Source organism: Camelus dromedarius, chromosome 16, assembly GCF_036321535.1.
Source record: "Camelus dromedarius isolate mCamDro1 chromosome 16, mCamDro1.pat, whole genome shotgun sequence".
Taxonomy (NCBI): Eukaryota; Metazoa; Chordata; class Mammalia; order Artiodactyla; family Camelidae; genus Camelus; species Camelus dromedarius.
In genome coordinates this window covers 47494409-47513847 of record NC_087451.1, presented here as the reverse complement: position 1 = coordinate 47513847, position 19439 = coordinate 47494409, and positions in this window count along the sequence as shown.

Below are 19439 nucleotides of genomic sequence, written 5' to 3'. Positions count from 1 at the left end.
TCTTTGAAGAATCAAATTAATTTCACCCACTCAAGGAAGATTTCCCTAAAAACCCTATTTATCAAAGTGCCATACTAACCTTCTCCCAGCTTATTTCCTGTATTTGTTTCTTTCACAGCACTTGCCACATTTTGCAGTTATTTCATCTGTAGGTTAATTTTTTCCCATCTCCTTTACTCATTTGTAAGCTCCAAGTCTTATTTGTCTTGTTCTCAGAGTTATCCCCAGAACCTAGCACAGGACCTGGGACATGGTGGATGTTCAATATATGTGTATGACCATTGCATTCTCAGCTTGTGTGCTACCAGTAAAGCACATTGGCTCAACATTGGAAGAACTCTTCTTCCTTCACCTCATGTCCATTACCAAAAAGAAATAGCCACTCGTTGTTTAGAACTGGTGACATAAAGAACCATTTATCTCCATAATTCATAAACAGCTGCAGTGTCCTGGATTCTTAGTAGAGTTGTCTCCTGTTCCAAATGTTATCTCACGCAATGGTTAGGAATGTTTTATTCTGAAAATTCAGAGATATCCTAAGACTGAATCACAAAATGAAATATAAATATAGCATTAACATTATGAAGGGGGATCTAAACATTTTGCCCAGGCATCACACTAGGAATAGCAAGAATCTACTCAGTACACCGAATTTATCAAGTTCCAAAGATAAATCATCAATTTCCTCTCTAAACCATATGCACCTCTTAATTTCCTTCAGTATCTCTTTTAGTGGCACAATCATGCACCTGGCTAGTTCTCCAGGCTCTATCTTCACTCTTCTGTCTTCTTTCTTTATACGGTCTTCCTAGGCGCTCTCACCCATCTCCAAGTCTAAGACATTATCCCTGCAGTATTATGGAATAACACTGATATACGTCCTGATATATATCCCCAGTCATTTCCTCTGAGCCCCAGACTCACAACTGCCTACTTGTTCTATCTTCTTAGATATACCAGGCATTTCAAATTTCTCGTACCCAAAAGCAAACCTGGTTTTTCCTCCAAACCCCTTTCTCTCTGATCTTTTCTGTCTGCAATGACATTACTACTCAACAGTGGCTTAATCCAGAAACCTGGGAGTCTTTGACTCTTCTCTTTCTCTCATCCCCCATAATTAGTTCATTCACAAGTCCTATCAGCTCTACTTACAAATATATGCAAATATTTCCATCTCCACTACATCTTTTTCTAAGCTATTGGACTCTCTACTGTCATGGCATTCCTCTCCAAACTTATTTTCTGTCACCCTCTCCTCAGCCATCATGTTACAACCATTCACTGTGTCTTTCAGTTCTTTGCACAGGTCAAGAACCTTAGCACATTCTGTTTCTTCTGCTATCAAGTTTCTTCACAACTCTTCCCATAGCAGGTTCCTTCTCATTTTGAATCTTAATATGTCAGTTCAAACACTCTTTTCCTCCCTGCCTATATAGCAAGTAAATCTCTCCTCTCCTACTCTTATTTGCATTTATTGTATCCTGCACATTTCCTTCATAGCACCTTATCCCAATTAATATATTCGATCACTCTTCACTAGATTTGAAACTACATGATGGCAGGAATTGTGACTTGTTCACTAACATATATCTAGCCCCTAGTGCAGTGTCTGACACACAGCAGGTGATTAATTAGTTATTGGCTAAATCGAGGCACCCTCTTCTGTTTTGGCCTATGTTTTATAAGTATGATCCATTTGCACAACATTGCTCAGAAGGGAAAAAGTCTTACTCCTCCATTTCATATCCATTACTTTAAAAGTCCCTTGTCTGAGACTAATGACGTAGAGAGCCATTTATCTCCATAGTGCAGAAACAGCTGCAGCTGTCATGGATCTTAGTAAAGACAATATTTTTTCCCATGATTAGGGAAACTTCATACTGAATCTTATAGGAATTTCATAAAGAAATTGAATCATAAAATACAGGAAGGATTAATAGTAGGAAGGGGTAGAACCTGAAGACTTTGGCCTGGGGCAGCAAGATATTTTCTTTAAGCTTCTGAAATAACCATACAGATGTTTCTTTTTCCACATTTTCAAGTCATCTCACAGAGATAGACAACATCTGTTTGCCTATGCTGGCCAGAAGTACAAAAGTTCTTTATTAAGGGATGATTCACCCCAGAGGCCTTCATTTCCATGAAGAGGAGAGGCCAACTAATTTCAGATAAGCTTGGCATAGTAATTTGACCTCACAGAAAAGTGGGTCCACATGTACCACTCTCTTGGATCTTATAGCACATGACAATGTCCAGAGCAGTGTCCCTTCCTGGCTATACTTCAGAACTGCTTTGCATACCTGGGCTTCCCAGCAACCAGACCTCATTTGTTATCCCTCAAGCAGACACTCTTTAGGCTAGCTTGAAAGTGCTCAGGGCTATAATACCATTCAAACAATAACAAAAAGTCCTCAGATTTCCTTAGTTTCTATCTTTGAACAGTTCAAAGAGCTTCCACATTTACTTTTTTCTGGTGCTTTCCCTGTCATATTATGACGTAAGAAGATCTGAGATTAGAAAACCTGAAGTTCAAATAGCTTGTTCAAAGCTGCAAACGAAATCACATATCACAATCAGACTCCATTCTCTCGGCTGTCTCTAGACCATGTAGCTTCCCAAGGGGTTTGAGACCCTTTTTGAAAAATTTCAAAACTACATATAATTATGAGTCTTGAGCATTTTTTCTAACCCTCTTAACATAGAGAAAAAAATACTACTTTGTGGTTTTTAAATAAAAATGGCTTTGTGAGGACAGGCTTCTAAATTGCCTCATTCTAAATTCATATAGACAAGATCAAAGGAGTAAAACTAGAGGGAAAAACCTTCCATATGCCAGAAACTTTGAGGAGTATCTTCTAGATAGAATGTAGAAGAGCTCAATTAGAAGGAAGGGCCAGTTCAAGATTCCACTTCTATAAAATACATTCTCACCCCAACAGAATTCCATGAGCATCCCCTTACTCAGGGTTGAGGCTAGGTGAAGGCAGATGGAGACCTAGACAGGGCACACACTGAAGCTCGCTTCAATGGCTAACAGAACCCACTGCAATTCCTACTTAAATATTAACCAAAGCTGGACACATATAGACCTCTCTATGTTAAGATGAACAAATGGAAAAAACCCACAGGACTATGAAAAGATACTTCAGCTCAAAGAATGAGGTCTCCTAGAAAAATCAGAGCAAAGGTGTGTGGTAGAGAGAGCAGAGTCAGAAGATCCAATCAACAAAATGTAAGCATTTATGCTCCCTAATGATGTATCCCCCGTACATAAATTAGTGCCTAGCATAGTTGCTCAAAAAATATTTGTTGAATAAATTGACTGAGTATATTAGGAATCTCAGAAGGGTGAAACAGAGTAGGAATAGAAGCAATAATTAAATAATTTTCCTAAGACTTAAGCCTGCTGGCAAAATGCATGAAAAGAAACCAACATCTAGACTAGCGAGGTGACATTTTTAATATTTCCAGGATAAAGAGAAAAGCCTTCAAGAATCCAGGCAGGCGGGGAAAAAAAACCAGATTATCTCTAAAGGAACTAAACTCAAACTGACCTCAGAATTCTGTGCTCTGTAAGCACAAGTCAATAAAGCATATCCTATAGAATTCTGAGGGTAAATGTTTATAATTTAAGAATTCTACACTCAGCAAAGTTGTCATACAGTTGTGAAGGCCTCATAAATAAGTACTGAGATAGAAAAGGCTCAAAAATGACACCACCCCGGTTATCTGCTTTAAGAGAAAAATTGCTCAAACGTCGAGAATAAAGAAGAAGAAAGTCAGGGCATAAAAAGACATGCATAAAGGTTTCGCTCTATCCATGTAATAATAATTTACCAACATTTACAACGTATGTGTTGTTTTGATAGCTTTGTACCAGTAGTTGTAATAACAATCCCATCCAAAATAAATTATTAAATATTTAGAGCCTTGTGACCTTAAGAAGTTCCTAATAAATCAATTTCCATGTTGAAAAGAAAAAGATGTATGCATGAAAGAACTTTATTTAAATGTCTAAAATAACTCTTATAAGAGAATATATATAATGTAGAAAAAGAAATTTCTTTTTCCAAGAGGAATAATCAAAGCCAAAAAGGCCAAATCGCATAAACAAAAAGCTGGGGGGATGAGGGAAGTGGGAGGTAAAGAATGAGGGGAAATAAAAGTGTACTAAACACACTATCTTGCACAGGAGAAACCAAGAGATATTATTTCATTGTGATATTGAAATAAAGTTTTTTCCTTTAATCCAAAGGTAACATTTTTAGAATAAAAACAGAATGTATAACTTTCAGAGCATTACACGGAATTTAAAATGAAAAGAATACATGATTCATACAGTAAGAGACAAGAAAAAAATAAAATTCTGAAGAATATGAAAAAAATTAAGAAAATATGATGACAGAAAGAGTCTGAAACATCAGAGAGTCTACCCAATCCATTCTTTACCAGAGTAGTGTGTGACAAACAATATTTCATTCATTCATCTGTTTTTTCAATAATCCTATGGAATATCATAAAGCCACTACAATTAGGTTAGTAAAGGATATGAAACATTATATAGAAAATATAATAAAAAGTCAAAAGCACAATCAAAATTATTTCTATGGCAATTCCAATTTGATTTAAGACATGGAATGTACAAGTAATCATGCAGCATAATTGTTGAGATGATAAACTTTAGAATTGGATCTAGATTTGTATCTCAGATCTACCATTTGCTAACTAATGACTTTAGGCAAACAAATTAATATTCTCAGCCTCCATTTACTCATATTTACTCATCTGTAAAATAATAATGATAGTATCTTCTCACAGAAGTATTGAGAGGATTACAAGAGACAAAATGTATTAAAAGGAACCCAAGATATCTGGCATACCCAGTAAATGATATTTTATACACACACACACACACACAGATTATATAATGTATGTATATACTATATATACATATATTGTACATACATGCAAATATACATACTATATAAATATGCATATATATGTGTTATATATAATATATACAATATACATGTGTGTGCCTATACACACATACACAAAAATAGAGCCAAGAGAAACTATACCAAAGTGTTAACAATGGTTATCTCTAGTTGGTGGAATTTTGAGTGATTTTTTTTTTTGGTTTCTTTATAATTTTTGTTTCTCCCTCATGCTTTTCTGCATATTCCAAAATTTCTACAAAGAATATGCTTGCTTTATAAATGCTGGAGAGGGTGTGGAGAAAAGCGAACCCTCCTACACTGGTGGTGAGAATATAAGTTGGTGCAGCCACTGTGGAAAACAGTATAGAGATTCTGTAAAAAACTAAGAATAGGGTTACCATATGATCCAGCAATCCCAATCCTGGGCATATATCTGGAAAAAAACCCTAATTGGAAAAAATACAAGCACCCTAATGTTTGTAGAGGCACTGTTTACAACAGCTAAGACATGGAAGCAACCTAAATGTCCATCAACAGATGACTGGATATATATATATCCAGTATATATATATATGGAATATATATATATATAATGGGATAGTACTCAGCCATAAAAAGTGAAATAATGCATTTGCAGCAACATGGATGGAACTAGAGATTATCATACTAAATGAAGTAAGTTAGACAGAGAAAGACAAATATCATATGATATCACTTATATGTGGAATCTTTTTAAAAATGATACAAATAAACTTATTTACAGAATAGAAAGAGACTCATAGACATAGAAAACAAACTTATGGTTACCAAAGGGGAAAGGGGGCAGGGAGGGATAAATCAGGAGTTTGGGATTAGGAGATACACACTACTACATATAAAATAGGTAAATAACAAGGTCGTATTGTATAACACAGGGAACTACATTCAATATCTTGTAATAACCTATAATGAAAAAGAATATGAAAAAATATATATGTATAACTGAATTACTACACTGTATGCCAGAAACTAACACAACATGGTAAATCTGCTATATACTTCAATAAAAAAGAATATGCTTGCTTTTACAATTACAAAAAAAGATTAATTAAAATTAAAATATATAGTAAAAAGTTTGTAGGATATCCATACAAATAGAAAAGTATAACCATCCAAAAGCAGTATCCATTCTTAGATACCTAAAATGCACAAAAGTATCTATAAATACAGCAGTGTCTTTCATATAGCTTGGATTTAGTTTTAGCAAAACAAAACAAATGTCTTTTCCTCTGAATGGTGAATGCCTTGGAGTTACTCCAGAATAATATTGAATTATTCACGTTGAATGGTGAATGCCTGGAGTTACTCCAAAACAATATGAAATCAAACTTTATTTCAGTAAGAACTTTTAAGCCTAAAATCCTACAAATTGAATCAGTCCTGGTACATGTATCTGTTCCAAAAAACAGTCTCCAAATTTAGAGAGACTCGGTCTGGCACTAGGAGATTGGATGTTCTAGACAAATGGTACTTGATGGTGAGCGTAAACGTTGGAAGGACTACGGAATGATGACACCAAACACCAATCATTAAAATATTGTTGGTAACACCCATTTCCACTCCAGCTGTCTTTTACCAGGGTAGGATGTGATAAACTCTTTATTCATTTATTCTTTCAGTTGATATTTATTTACGGGCCTATTAGGTATGTAGCACTGTGCTAGGCACTGGATTTACAGTGGAAAACAAAACAGATGGGGTTGCTGCTTGCATAGGGCAGAGAGCCTAGTGGAGAAGACAAAGTACATACACGAATAGATACATAATTGTAAATTGTAATGAGTGCTATGAAGGAAAGTTCAGAACGTTATGAAAGAGAATTAGGGGAGAGGATGATTTAGGGTAGGAGCAGGGAGTGGTCAGACATGACCTCTCTGAGTAAGTGACATTTCAGTCAGGACCCAAAAGATGATTAAGAGTTAGGGGAAGAATGGAGAAGAGTATTCTAGGAAGGGGAAGTGGTATATGCAAATACCACAAGGTAGAAAAAAGCCTGACGCCTAAGAGTAATTGCAAGACCAGGGCGGTCTCTTATAGAAAGGCATGTCTAGGCTCCCCTTTTCCTAACCCAGATAAGAGAGTACAGAGCAATGAGACGATGCACAGGTGGCTGCAGCACAGGTCTTACTCAGGTCTGTCACTGAGCTGTTTTATATTTTCCTTCTTGAACCTCTTGTGAAATTTCATTATATTTCATCTGTAAAATACTTGCCCTTCTTATGATGTCACATAAGCATATGTGTAATGTAATAATCAACAAAATGTGGCGGTTTTATTATTAAAATACACATTCTGAGGAAAAGGAGTAGAAGCTCCCCACTGGTTTAGGAAAGTGAAAAGAGAGAACGATATTCACTCGTTTGTAATTGTCATTCAGTTCCAGAAGGCTAATTATGATCATGAGCTAGGTCATCTATTTTTGTGAAAGTAAACTCTTATTTGCCAGAAGATGGTCTATTTGCAGCTTTCTCAAGGGGAAACCAGTGGCTTAGCCTCAGAGTTTCATCGTAAAGTTTCTAGATTTTCACGTCTTTCACTTGAATATTCTCCTGCTTTGAACCATGTGGTCCTTAGACAAATGTCAGAATCAACCTGAAAATAATATATCCCAAGTCTCCCCCCACCCCAACACTGCACTGGCCCTAACCCTCATGTGCTTGGCGAAATGCTGAACACTTACACACAATAGTTTTCATCAACTGACCAATATATAACTTTGTTTTAAGTGTGTTTCTGTTTAAAGACACCATATTCATTATCTATTGTTCATCTTTACCAACAGGCTTATAACTCATGCCTGAAGGAAGCTTATCTATCATATGTATTTTTTCCAGATCTTCATGGCATCCTTTTTGCACCTAGGAACAGGAGACAGCACTTCAGCAATATGCTTGGGGGCCATGTTAAATAGTGAAATCACCAACAGAAAGCACAAAAATGCAACAACAACAACCAAAAAAAACCATGGCACTAAAAATAGACCATCTGATGTTGTTATATCTAAATGTGATACCCTGGAACCACAGCAGCCATCTTGCAACCATGAGGAGAAAGCCCGAGGACAAAAGTCAACACACTGAAGAGCAGAAAGTTAGAAGGAAAAAAAAAAAAAAACCCTAAACTCTCCATCTTTGATAATGTTATTTGCTGCTAAATTAACCAACCTAGTAATTACCCTATCTCCTGCCTATGATGTGAGATAATACATTTTCCTTATTTAAATGATTGGAGCTGGAGTTTTCTATTACCTGCAAACAAAAGCAGCCTACTTGAGAAAGACAGCCAAGAAAAACTTATAGCACACTGATTTTCTAAGATAGATCTAGTTCCCCTAAGAGAAATAGCCCTCTGCCTAGATAAACTAATATGTACCCTATTTCCACAAATTTGGGTGGATTTTGAGCTCATGAAAGAAGACAGTGAGCTAGACACTTATTTAGCTCACACATGAAGCTTGACACCATGTTTTTAGAAGCTTAATGGTTTTCCCCTGTTAATAATAAGATATTCATGTGAAAAGTCTTTCCTTGAAGGTCTCCCCTCACCCAGCAGACCTGCTTTCATGTATCATTAGCTAGAATTACATTACATGCCCACGCATGAAACCATGATTGACTTAGACCAATAAAAATTGACCTTCTGGAGGTAGGAAAGACCCAGATAGTCATAGTCATACCTTAGTAAAATTGGGGTTCTGTTAGCAAGAAAGAATGGAAAATGGGGACAACAGTTGGGTAGGCAACAAACAGGGTCTATCACATTGCTAAATAGTGATTATTTGATGTCATCATACCAATAGGCTAGAGTCAGAAAGTATACTGCATGGATACTAATATTCTATACACATAGTAGATGTTGTTGCTTTATAGTGGAGCTCTTTAATGAGTCATTTCTTCAACATTATAGGTTTACTTTTTTTGCCAAAGATAATACAAAGAAATCCTCCCAACTCTGATCCATTTGGGTGAAAGTTGCCAACATGATGCACCATTATCCACAAATTCTTCAGAGTGTAGTTCTTTACAAACATGGGTATTTTCCTACTTAACCATAATACAACCATCAAAACTGATACATGACTACCACCTAATACTCAGAATCTACTCAGTTTTCAGCCATTGTCCCAATCACTTTCTTTGTGATTATATGATTCAATCCAAGACTATATATTTTGCATTTAGTTGTGAACTTCAGCCTGGAATAATACTTCCTAATTCACTCCCTGACTTTCAATACCTTACACTTTTGAAGACTGCAGACCAATTATTTTGTAGAATATCCCTCAATTTGGGTTAGTCTCATGTTTCCTAATGATTAGATTCAGGTAAGCATTTTTGGCAGAATTATCACAAAGTGATGCTGTGTTTTTCTCATTGCATCCTATCAATTTGTCCCATTGCTGGTGATGGTAACTTTGATCACTTGACTAATGTAATATTTTCCAGGTTTCTCCATTGCAAACTCACTCCTTTTCATTTTGTAATTAAGTATTTCATAAGGAAGTGTTTTAAAATTATGTAAATATCCTGTTCCTCATCAAATTATCATCCACTAATTTTAGTATCCACAATGTTTCTTGGCTGAATTAACTATTACTACAGGTTGCCAAATGGTAATTATCTAATTCTAGTATTATTTCTGGATTTGTTAGTTAGCCTCTGAGTATAAAGAAAATCTTTCTAGTATTCCCATTTGTTTATTCATTTATTTATTTATACCAATATGGACTCATGGATTCCAATTTTATACAATCTGTTACTATCATTATTTATTTTTATGCCTTAATTGTCCCAGAGTTAGCCCCCTTGAGGTGGCTTCTGTGTCCTTTTGATGTACCCTCATCATCCTTTGAATACTGCCTTATTTTGTGGCACGATAAGATGTTCCAAGCTTCTTTTGTACTTTCCATATCCTAGCCTCGAAATAGCTATTTCTCCCTGTTATCTCTTAACAGAGAGTACTGTTTAGAAACCAAGATATGGGCACCTGGGACTTGTTGCTATTAGGTTGTTGCTGCTCCCAGGCCCACCAAGCTAACAGATTTATGTGTGTGTGTGTGTGTGTGTGTGTGTGTGTGTGTGTGTGTGTGTGTGTATACACATATATATATTCTGTATACATATATATTGTGTACAGTGTATAATATTGTGTATCTATACATATGTCTTGTATGTATCTGTATGTATATTTACACTTATGTTTTTATGTCTCTTTATTTTAAACCATGAGTTCACATTGATAAGTCCAATTCTAATATATAAGAAATATCTTCAATACTTACTTGTTGAGTCAATTCCCCCTATAGTCTCCAAAGTGATTAAATGCCCAAATCCATGATGCCCCCTCCCAGACAAACATTCTTCTCACCTCATTCACACTTCAACAACTTGTACCCAATTGACACTGTTCATCCCCCTTCTCCATGGACACCTTGCTTGGCACCCCCATAACGGTTTTTGGATCTTTTGTTGTTGTTAATGGAGGTACTGGGGATGTACCCAGAATCTTGTGCATGCTAAGCATATGCTCTACCACTGAGCTATATCCCCCATCCGCATAATGGCTTTTCGATTTAATTATTCTGGAAGAGAGGGAGTCAGGAGGGCAGGAAGGCAAGCAACAGGACAGTCAGGAAGGCTGGCAAGCCATCTGTTTATCTTTTAAGAGAGAGTACTCTAACCAAAAAGGGAACTGTCAGAGTGAGAAATATTGGATGCTGGGACAGATCAGTGGAGATTATACTTTGGAGGAAGCAGACCCTCATTACAATCTTTAAATAATAAGGTAAATAACAATACTTAGAGTTTAATGTGAGTTACGTTTTTTCCTTCTACTTGCTACTCAAAGTGTGATCCACAGCCACCTGCATCAGCATCTTCTGGGGTCCTGTCAGAAATACAGAATCTCAACCCCCACCCTAAACGTACCGGATCAGAATCTGCATTTTAGCAATATCCCCCAGGTGATTAATCTGCACATCAAAGTTTAAAAAGCACTGAGTTTAAACATTCATCAGTTAGTAGCAAAATCTATCCTGGTCTCATCTACAAAACGTAGTAGTAAAAGTCCGTCTTACTAGCTCCAGAAGTTAAAGTTAAAAGTAAATATTCCACCTTTCTCATCTCCTATGCTATTATTTTTATACCCTCAGTTTCTTCTTCCCTTCCTGTCTGCCTCTCTCCCCTCCTCCCTTCCTTTGGCTCTTTTTAAATGTCTGTTTCCCTTAAATAAACAGTAAACACCTTTAGAATAGAAACCGTTTGGGGGAGGGTATAGCTCAAGTGTTAGAGCACATGCTTAGCATGCACAAGGTCCTGGGTTCAATCCCTAGTACTTCTGTTATAAATAAATAAAATCTAATTACCTCCCCAACCCCACCAAAAAAATAATTAAGTAATACAATAATAAATAAAATATTTTTAAAAAAGAATAGAAACCAGTTGCCCTATAAGTTTACAGTTTAGTAGCCAAATACCTAAAAGTCTGGTTAATGATTTACAAACTAACTTCTAAGGGAACTATATTAAAAGAATACACAATTAAATAAAACCCAGTTAGATTCCTCTGCTTTCAGAATTAGCTCCAAATCAGGAACCCTCCTACACTGCTGATGGGAATGTAAATTGGTGCAGCCACTATAGAAAATAGTATGGCGGCTCCTCTTTTAAGAAGCTAAAAATAAAGTTACCATACAATCCAGAAATCCCATTCTTGGGCATATATCCAGAGAAAACTCTAATTTGAAAAGATACAAACACCCCAATGTTCATAGCAGCACAATTTACAGCAGCCAAGTTTGGAAGCAACTTAAATGTCCATCAACAGATGAATGGATAAAAAAGTTGTGAGATATATATATATATTTATATATATATAAAACAATAGAATATCACTCAGCCATAAAAAAGAATGAAATAATGCCATTTGCAGCGACATGGATGGATCTAGGGATTATCATTTTAAGTGAAATAAGTCAGAGAGAGAAAGACAAATATCATATGATATCTCTTGCATGTGGAATCTAAAAAAAAATGATACAAATGAACTTATTTATAAACCAGAAATAGACTCACAGACATAGAAGACAAACTATGCTTACCAAAGGGGACAGGGGTTTGGGGGAGGGATAAATTAGGAGTTTGGGATTAACATATACACACTACTATATACAAAATAGATTTTAAAAAAACAAGGACCTACTATATAGCACAGGAAACTACATTCAATATCTTGTAATAACTTATAATGGAAAAGAATCTGAAAAAGAATATATATACATATATGTATAGCTGAATCACTTTGCTGTACACTTGAAACTAACACAACATTGTATATCAACTATACTTCAGTTTAAAAAAGAGAATTAGCTTCAAATCACAGAAATAAATCATTTTTCTTACTGTAAAATGTCAGCATTTCAATTCTGGAATCAGACAAACCTGGATTTAGATATGACTGTGACTTGCTGGCTGTGTAAACTTGGACAAGTCTCTTAAATTCTCTGAACTTCCATTTCTATTTTTTGGAGTGCTTAAACTCAGGAGCCTAAGAAAGCCTAGCTTTGAATCCTACTTCTCCCTCTTCTTTGATATGTAGACTTGAGCAAGCTATTTAACCTTCTCTATCCTCAGTAAAATACAGACCCACTTCAGAGGTATATCCTGGGAAAATGCATGTCAAGGGCTTAGCACAGTGCCTTGCCGCATAGTAAGTTGACCATTGAACAATGTAGGGATAGGAGCACTGACCCTTCAAGCATAATCCACATATACAAAAATCCACGTATAATTTATAGTTGGCCCTCCTTATCCACGGTTCCACATCTGGGGCTTCAATCAACCACAAATCATATGGTGTAGCATTGTAGTATTTACTATTATAAAAAAAAAAAACACGTGTAAGGGGACCTGCACAGTTCAAAAAGGTATTGTTCAAGGATCAGCTGTATGGGCTCAATAATTGTTAAATCTATGTGCTTTTCTCAATTTTGAAATAAGGATAATTATCTGAAACAAAGGTTGTAGTGAGAGCTTATGAGTTAACAGTGTCTGAAGAATCTCTGGCACAAAGTAAGTACTCAGTAAATATTAGCTATGATTAGCTCATACGGTTGTTGTGAGGATCCAGTGGGATAAAACAGGATAAAATCATGATCATTATTTTTCCCTTCCAATCGCGGTAATTCTGACCTTGGGTTTTAAAGAATTTTGACTGTCTGTAACCTGCAAGCTGTTAAAGCCATTCTACATCTTAATTAGTCCCTGTAACTATCTCATGCATATGCTGGATGCTACAGAAAGAAGCAGCTGGGCATTTCCACTTGAGTCTGACTTGCTAATGCTCCTCTTATTCTAAGATCCTGCTCCTGAAATGGTCAGCACCATCTAGTTCTCAGATGAGCGGCTACAAATCAGCTGCAAAAAAAAGGGAAAAGGAAAAGCAGGTAGAAAGAAATGTTTCAAACTCTTCTTTAAGATAAACGGCAAGGACTACATCTGCCTAGGGAACGACTTCTATAAAGGCCATGTGAAGGATAAAAGGAGGAACAGTGGAAAGAGCAGCATCCAATTGCTATGGCAACTGGAATTTTGCAAATAAATACTTCAACATAGCTTGTTTCTCAAACAAACTGAGCTATTCTTTCCATTATTTGGTTCCCCTCCTATTTCCTTATCCTCCCTTTATTAGTAAATACTCATTCTTATCACACCTTGGAACAAAAGAAAAATCACTCCTTTTTGAGACTTTTTATCTGCCCTCACCAAAAATAAAATCTGGCAACACATTATTTGTCCATACCCTGAGACAGTAAGTGTCTGTACTATACATCAGAAACTGTCCCTCCGTGACTATCATCATGGAGGTATGGTGAGCCAGGAACCTCCCCCAAACCCTGACGGTCAAAACAATAAAGGTCTTCTAATGACTTGTGAGTCACCAAATTTCTCTAAGCTTCCCTTTCCAGTGTATATGGGGAAAATGCTGCTCTAAATTGTAGGAAATGTGGGCAAGGTTTGGGTCATTTGTATCCATATTCAACTGACCCAGTTTGGACCCAGTCTCCCTTTCCAGCCTAAGCTCTCACTGGCCTCCTGTGTTTTAGCCAAACACGTCTGCTTGTTCCTGGCATCCACACTTCTGTGTCTTGGCTCTTGCCATTCTCTCTGCCTGGAATGCCCTCTCCCATTCTCTCCATTTCCTCCTATTTTATCTAAATCTCATTTCTCTTCATATATGTCTCAAATCAAATAACACCTCTTCTGCAAAGCCTTCTCTGATTTCCCTAGCTAATGGATTTCTTGCTTTCTTATTTGTCTTCTTTTCTGGTATTTGTTTGTGTGCATCTTTCATCCCCTTCCCCTTCCCCCAAGAATAGATTAAAGCCCTTTGAGAGCAGAGAACATACATTCTACTTGATTCCCTATAACATCCCAAACTATGAATAGCCTTTTTACTTATATGTATCTCTTTCTAACCAACTCTTGACTTGTAAGGTCTTTAAGACCAACGGCCATGTCCTGTTCCCTATTACATATCCAGCATCTACCTCATTGCTTGGCACATAGTTGGTGCTCAAAAAAATAATGGTTGAAGTAATGAATAAAAGTAGGTGTTTATTGGAAATAAATTAACTTGTAAAATAAAACTTTAAATAGTGGGAAAAGGATATTGTAGTTACAGATGCATGAAATTCATTCATTCATTCAATCACCAGTGAATGAGGCAAATGAGGAACTTGACTTAATGAAGCTTATACTTTAATGAGACATGCAGAGTATTAACAAAAAAACAAGATAAATTCAGATTGTGATAAGTGCTGTGAAGGAAATAAAGAGGGCAATGAAATAGAGCCACTTTAAATAGGGCATTATTTATGAAGTGTTATTTGTAGGTTTTATCAACCTCTGCACTATTGTCATTTTGGAATGGATAATTCCTTCCTGCATGGGGCTATCCTGTGTATACTAAGATGTTTAGTAACATCTCTGGCCCCTATCCAGTAACATACAACCCCTCCAGTTGTGACAATCAAAAATGTCTCTAAACATTGCCAAATCCCGGCGGCAAAATCACCCCCAGCTGAAAACCACTGAGAACCACTGTTAAAGAAATGCCTCTTTAAGCTTGTGAGATGAGATGAAACCTGAAAGACAAGACAGAAATAAACCTAGTGAAGTGTATTCTAGGTAGGAAGGTAGACTACAGCACACACACACACACACACACACACACACACACACACACACACACACACACACACACACAAATAGACTATAGTGGTTGAAGATAATGAGTGTGGAGGGGAGTAAAATATGATGTGATTGGAGAGGCAGGCAAGGACCCAATCAAATAGTTGCTTGAAGTCAAATAAGGAAGCTTAGGTTTCATTTTAAAGCAATAGAGGTTATTAGGGGTTTTAAGCAGAAATGTAACATGATGTAATTTATGTTTCTAAGGCTCCCTCTGACTGTATCGTGGCAAATGGATGGGGCAATAGTTGAAGCAAGGAGAACAATAAGCAGACTACGGGAACAATCCAGGTGAAAGATGATGAGGTAATAGCAGTGGTAATGAAGATGAGTGAACAGATTCATATCAAAGAAGCATAAGACAAATACTATCACATGAAATTAAATATTACCAGCTCAGAACAAGACAACCCATGCAGTGATAAACTAGGCTCTTCCTCCACTTCTCATAGTACTGCTTGGTCTACTGTCTCCATTTTCTCTGCAGGTAAGTTTCTGTGCATATACCAAACTGTAGCCTGCACATGGTTTTGGTTTTACCATGGTCTACAGTACCTTTTTGTTCAAGCACCTTTTACCTACTAATTGCCTCAATCTCTTAGCTTCTCAATTCCAAATTCCTGGGAGAGGGAATCTGATTGGTCTAGTTTGCTTCAGGTTGCTGTCTCTTCAAAGAGACATAGGAAGGATATGTTCATTAAAAATGGGATCTGAATGAGAAGACAATGATTGACACATCTACTGAAGATGCCAGGTTATTTTTTTTAACTCTGTGCTAATTAAAAAAATTGTAGTGGTAAAATATATATAACACTAAATTTGCCATTTTAACCATTTTAGGTGTGAAATTCAGTGGAATTAAGCACATTCACAATATTGTAGAACCATCACCAATATCCATTTTCAGAAGTTTTTCATCATCCCAAACTGAAACTCTCTACCCCTTAAATAATAACTCCTTTCTCTCCTCCCCTGGCACCTAGGAGCCTCTATTGTATTTTTTGTCTTTATGAATTTGCCTACCCTGGGTATCTCATATAAGTGGAATTATGTAATATTTGTCCTTTTGTGACTGGCTTACTTCATTTAGCATAATGTCTTCAAGTTCATCTATGTTGCAACATTTGCCAGAATTTCATTCTTTTTGAAGGGGGAATAATATTCCATTGTATGTATATACACTACATTTTGTTTATCCATTCACCTGTTAATGGAAATTTGTGTTGTTTCCACTTTTGGGTATTGTGAGTAATGCTATGAACATGGGTGTACAAATATCTGTTAGAGTTATTGCTTTCAGTACTTTTGGGTATATATCTAAAAGTGGAATTGCTGGATCATATGACGATTAGACTTAACTTTTTTGAGAAACTGCCACTGTTTTCCACAGTGGCTATACCATTTTAACTTTCACCATCATTCAGCACTTCAGACCACCACAAATTCCAGGAGTCAACTCAATCTATCAGATGACCAGTGCAACAACCCAGATCATGACTATTCATCCTCAAACATCTGCCTCAGGACCATGCCCAAATCAAAGATTCAAAAAAGTTGCAGGTGTTACAGGTGTTTGCATCCCGTTAAAAGTTAAAGTAGGAAGACGAGTATCCACCCAGAAGCCTATCCCTGTTTGTATGCAACATCAAAATATGTTAAATGTATCTGTGTTGGCAACAGTTACTATTCAGAAGATCTTGATGGAAAAGCTGGTTCCTCTGGTTCAATCCATGCACCCAACTCTGGCTGGAGAAATCTCTGGCATACCATTGCAGATAGATAACTGTGACATTCTTTATATGCTCAAAAATCCTGAGTGTCTCCACGCCAAGGTTGATAAAGCCATCCTTATTCTAAATCCAACCAAGTTCAAGATACTGCCCTGAAATCGACAAACAGCACTCCCAGTATTCAACTTGTATGAGATGAAATTCCTACTTGCAGAAATGGAAGTTACAAACAATGAAACACATAAACACTGAAGAAAATTACAAGAATAAAAAATTTTAAGAGAAATAAATTTATACTTCACCAAGAAATATCAAGACAATTATTATCTTTTTTTTCTTAATAAATTTCCTATAATAAGCGAGCAGAGGCAATTAACACAGGTCTGATGAACTTCAAGCTGTTTATAAAATTAGGAGCTCCATAAATATTGTGGTTGATGATTATGAAATTTCTCCCATGGAAAGCATATTTTAAAAGAATGGCTGATACAATACTTTTCTCTTTCACTTTCACTTTCCTCCTTCTCCACATATGCAACTCTTGGATAATTTAAACCAATTACCATACCTCATATCCCCTTAACTACCTCAACTCCTGGATTGATCCAGGAATGGGTATATGATCCAAGATAAGATATTCAAGGATAGTAAGACTAAATTTTAGGACCTTTGCTCCAGCTATTGGGGAAGTGTTTTCTACTAGACGGAAGCATATAACTCCAGAACCTGTTAGCAGCCAGCTTGGCACCAAGAAAGGACAGCCTGCCTGAGAATGGAGTCATCACCAAGGAAGTAGACATGGTTTGAATCCTGGATCAAGCTCCATCAGAAGCAAGAAAGTGTTTGAATGGTATGTGAGTCAATAAACTTTTTTGTTTGTTTTTGTTTAGCCAGTTTTGGTTGGATTTTCTACCATTTGCAACCTAAGAGTCCTATCTTACCCAGGTAAGTTCTAGCATACAAAATTACAATAACTGTGTTTCTTAATACAAAAGCCTGTATTGTAACTAGGTATAGAAAGATACCATTTTAAACTGTAACTTGTAGAATGCTTGATAGTCTTTTGATGCACCATCACTCCACACTTTATTGGAAAATCATCCAAAAAATTCCATGTTATAAATATAGATTTTAAAACTCTATTCAATAATAGTTTTTCTTAATAAAACAAAATGACTCTACCCCAAAGTCAATTAAATAGTTGCAGAGGATAAGGGATTTCTTTCTATTTTCTGTACTTTACTTTCACCCAAACTTAATTCAAATATAAACACAGATACTTTAAGTGGTATATTAAAATATTTGCTAAAATTGATATAAAATGGATTTCTGACTTCTCATACAGTACTGTGCTTCTTTTATGCAAAAACTGGAAACGAAGAAGTAAAAAAGAGGCTTAAAAAGTGGGATATAGATAAGTCTTAAATAAGCATTATTAAGCTGGGTAGTATAACATTATGTGTCATTAAAGAGGTATATGCAAAGTGCTTTTGGAAGCATAAAGAAAGATAGAGTAATGCTGGCAGAACCAGAGAGGAAGTGACATTTGAGCTGTGTTAAAAGATGAAATGGAATTTGCCAGGCAGAGAAGAAAAAAACAGTTACACTACGCATAAGTAAACGCATGGCATTTTCAGAATCTTTTACATAGTCTAACTTTCTCCTGTAGGTCTTAAGAAGCAAACAGCAGAAAAATTACCTGTTATCATCCAGTCCAGGGTTGATAACTATGACGGTAATGTGGAAGATGGGTTAGAATAGGGAGATTCTAAAGTCCTGGAGATCTACAATGATGTTGTGGTTGTTTAGGCAAGAGGCACAAAGAATCTGTTGAGCTATGGAAGAAAACAAGGAGCTATGGAAGAAGTTGTCTGTTGGCTGCAGCAGTTGAGAGTTGAAGAGTACTTGAAGATAACTCTCAACTTTCCGGCTTCAGCAACTGTGTGGATGGTACTGCCATTCTTCAAGCGAAAGAACGTAAGAGAAGCAGGTCTGTGAACATGAGAGTATAACCATTTCTTTTATTTTTCTATCTACATCTATGGAAAAGAGGATTTCTCTTTAAGTATTACCAATAATTTAAAAAGCTGAATTTATCTGTAACATAAAATTTTAATTTTGCCTCCTCTTTTAAAAACATTGTAATGGCTGTGTGAGATTCCACTGTATGGATGTTACACTAATTTCATGACTTATTTCACAAGTTCCTTATTTATGGTTATTCATACTCTGTTTACAGATAATTTTAAATTTTAAAAATATATTGCTTGTCTACATTTTCTGCAATAGCATATACCATTAATTTAGTTTTTAAAGAGTAAAGGAAAAAGCAATGATGTTGGAGTTTTGAGTAAGGGTAACTAGAATCATGGTGTCATTGATCAGAAAAAGGGAAGTCAGAAGGATGAACTTTTTCTTGGGATCGATCTGGAGGTGCTGGATAAGGAACCAATGATTCCAGTTTGAAACGGGTTAAGATC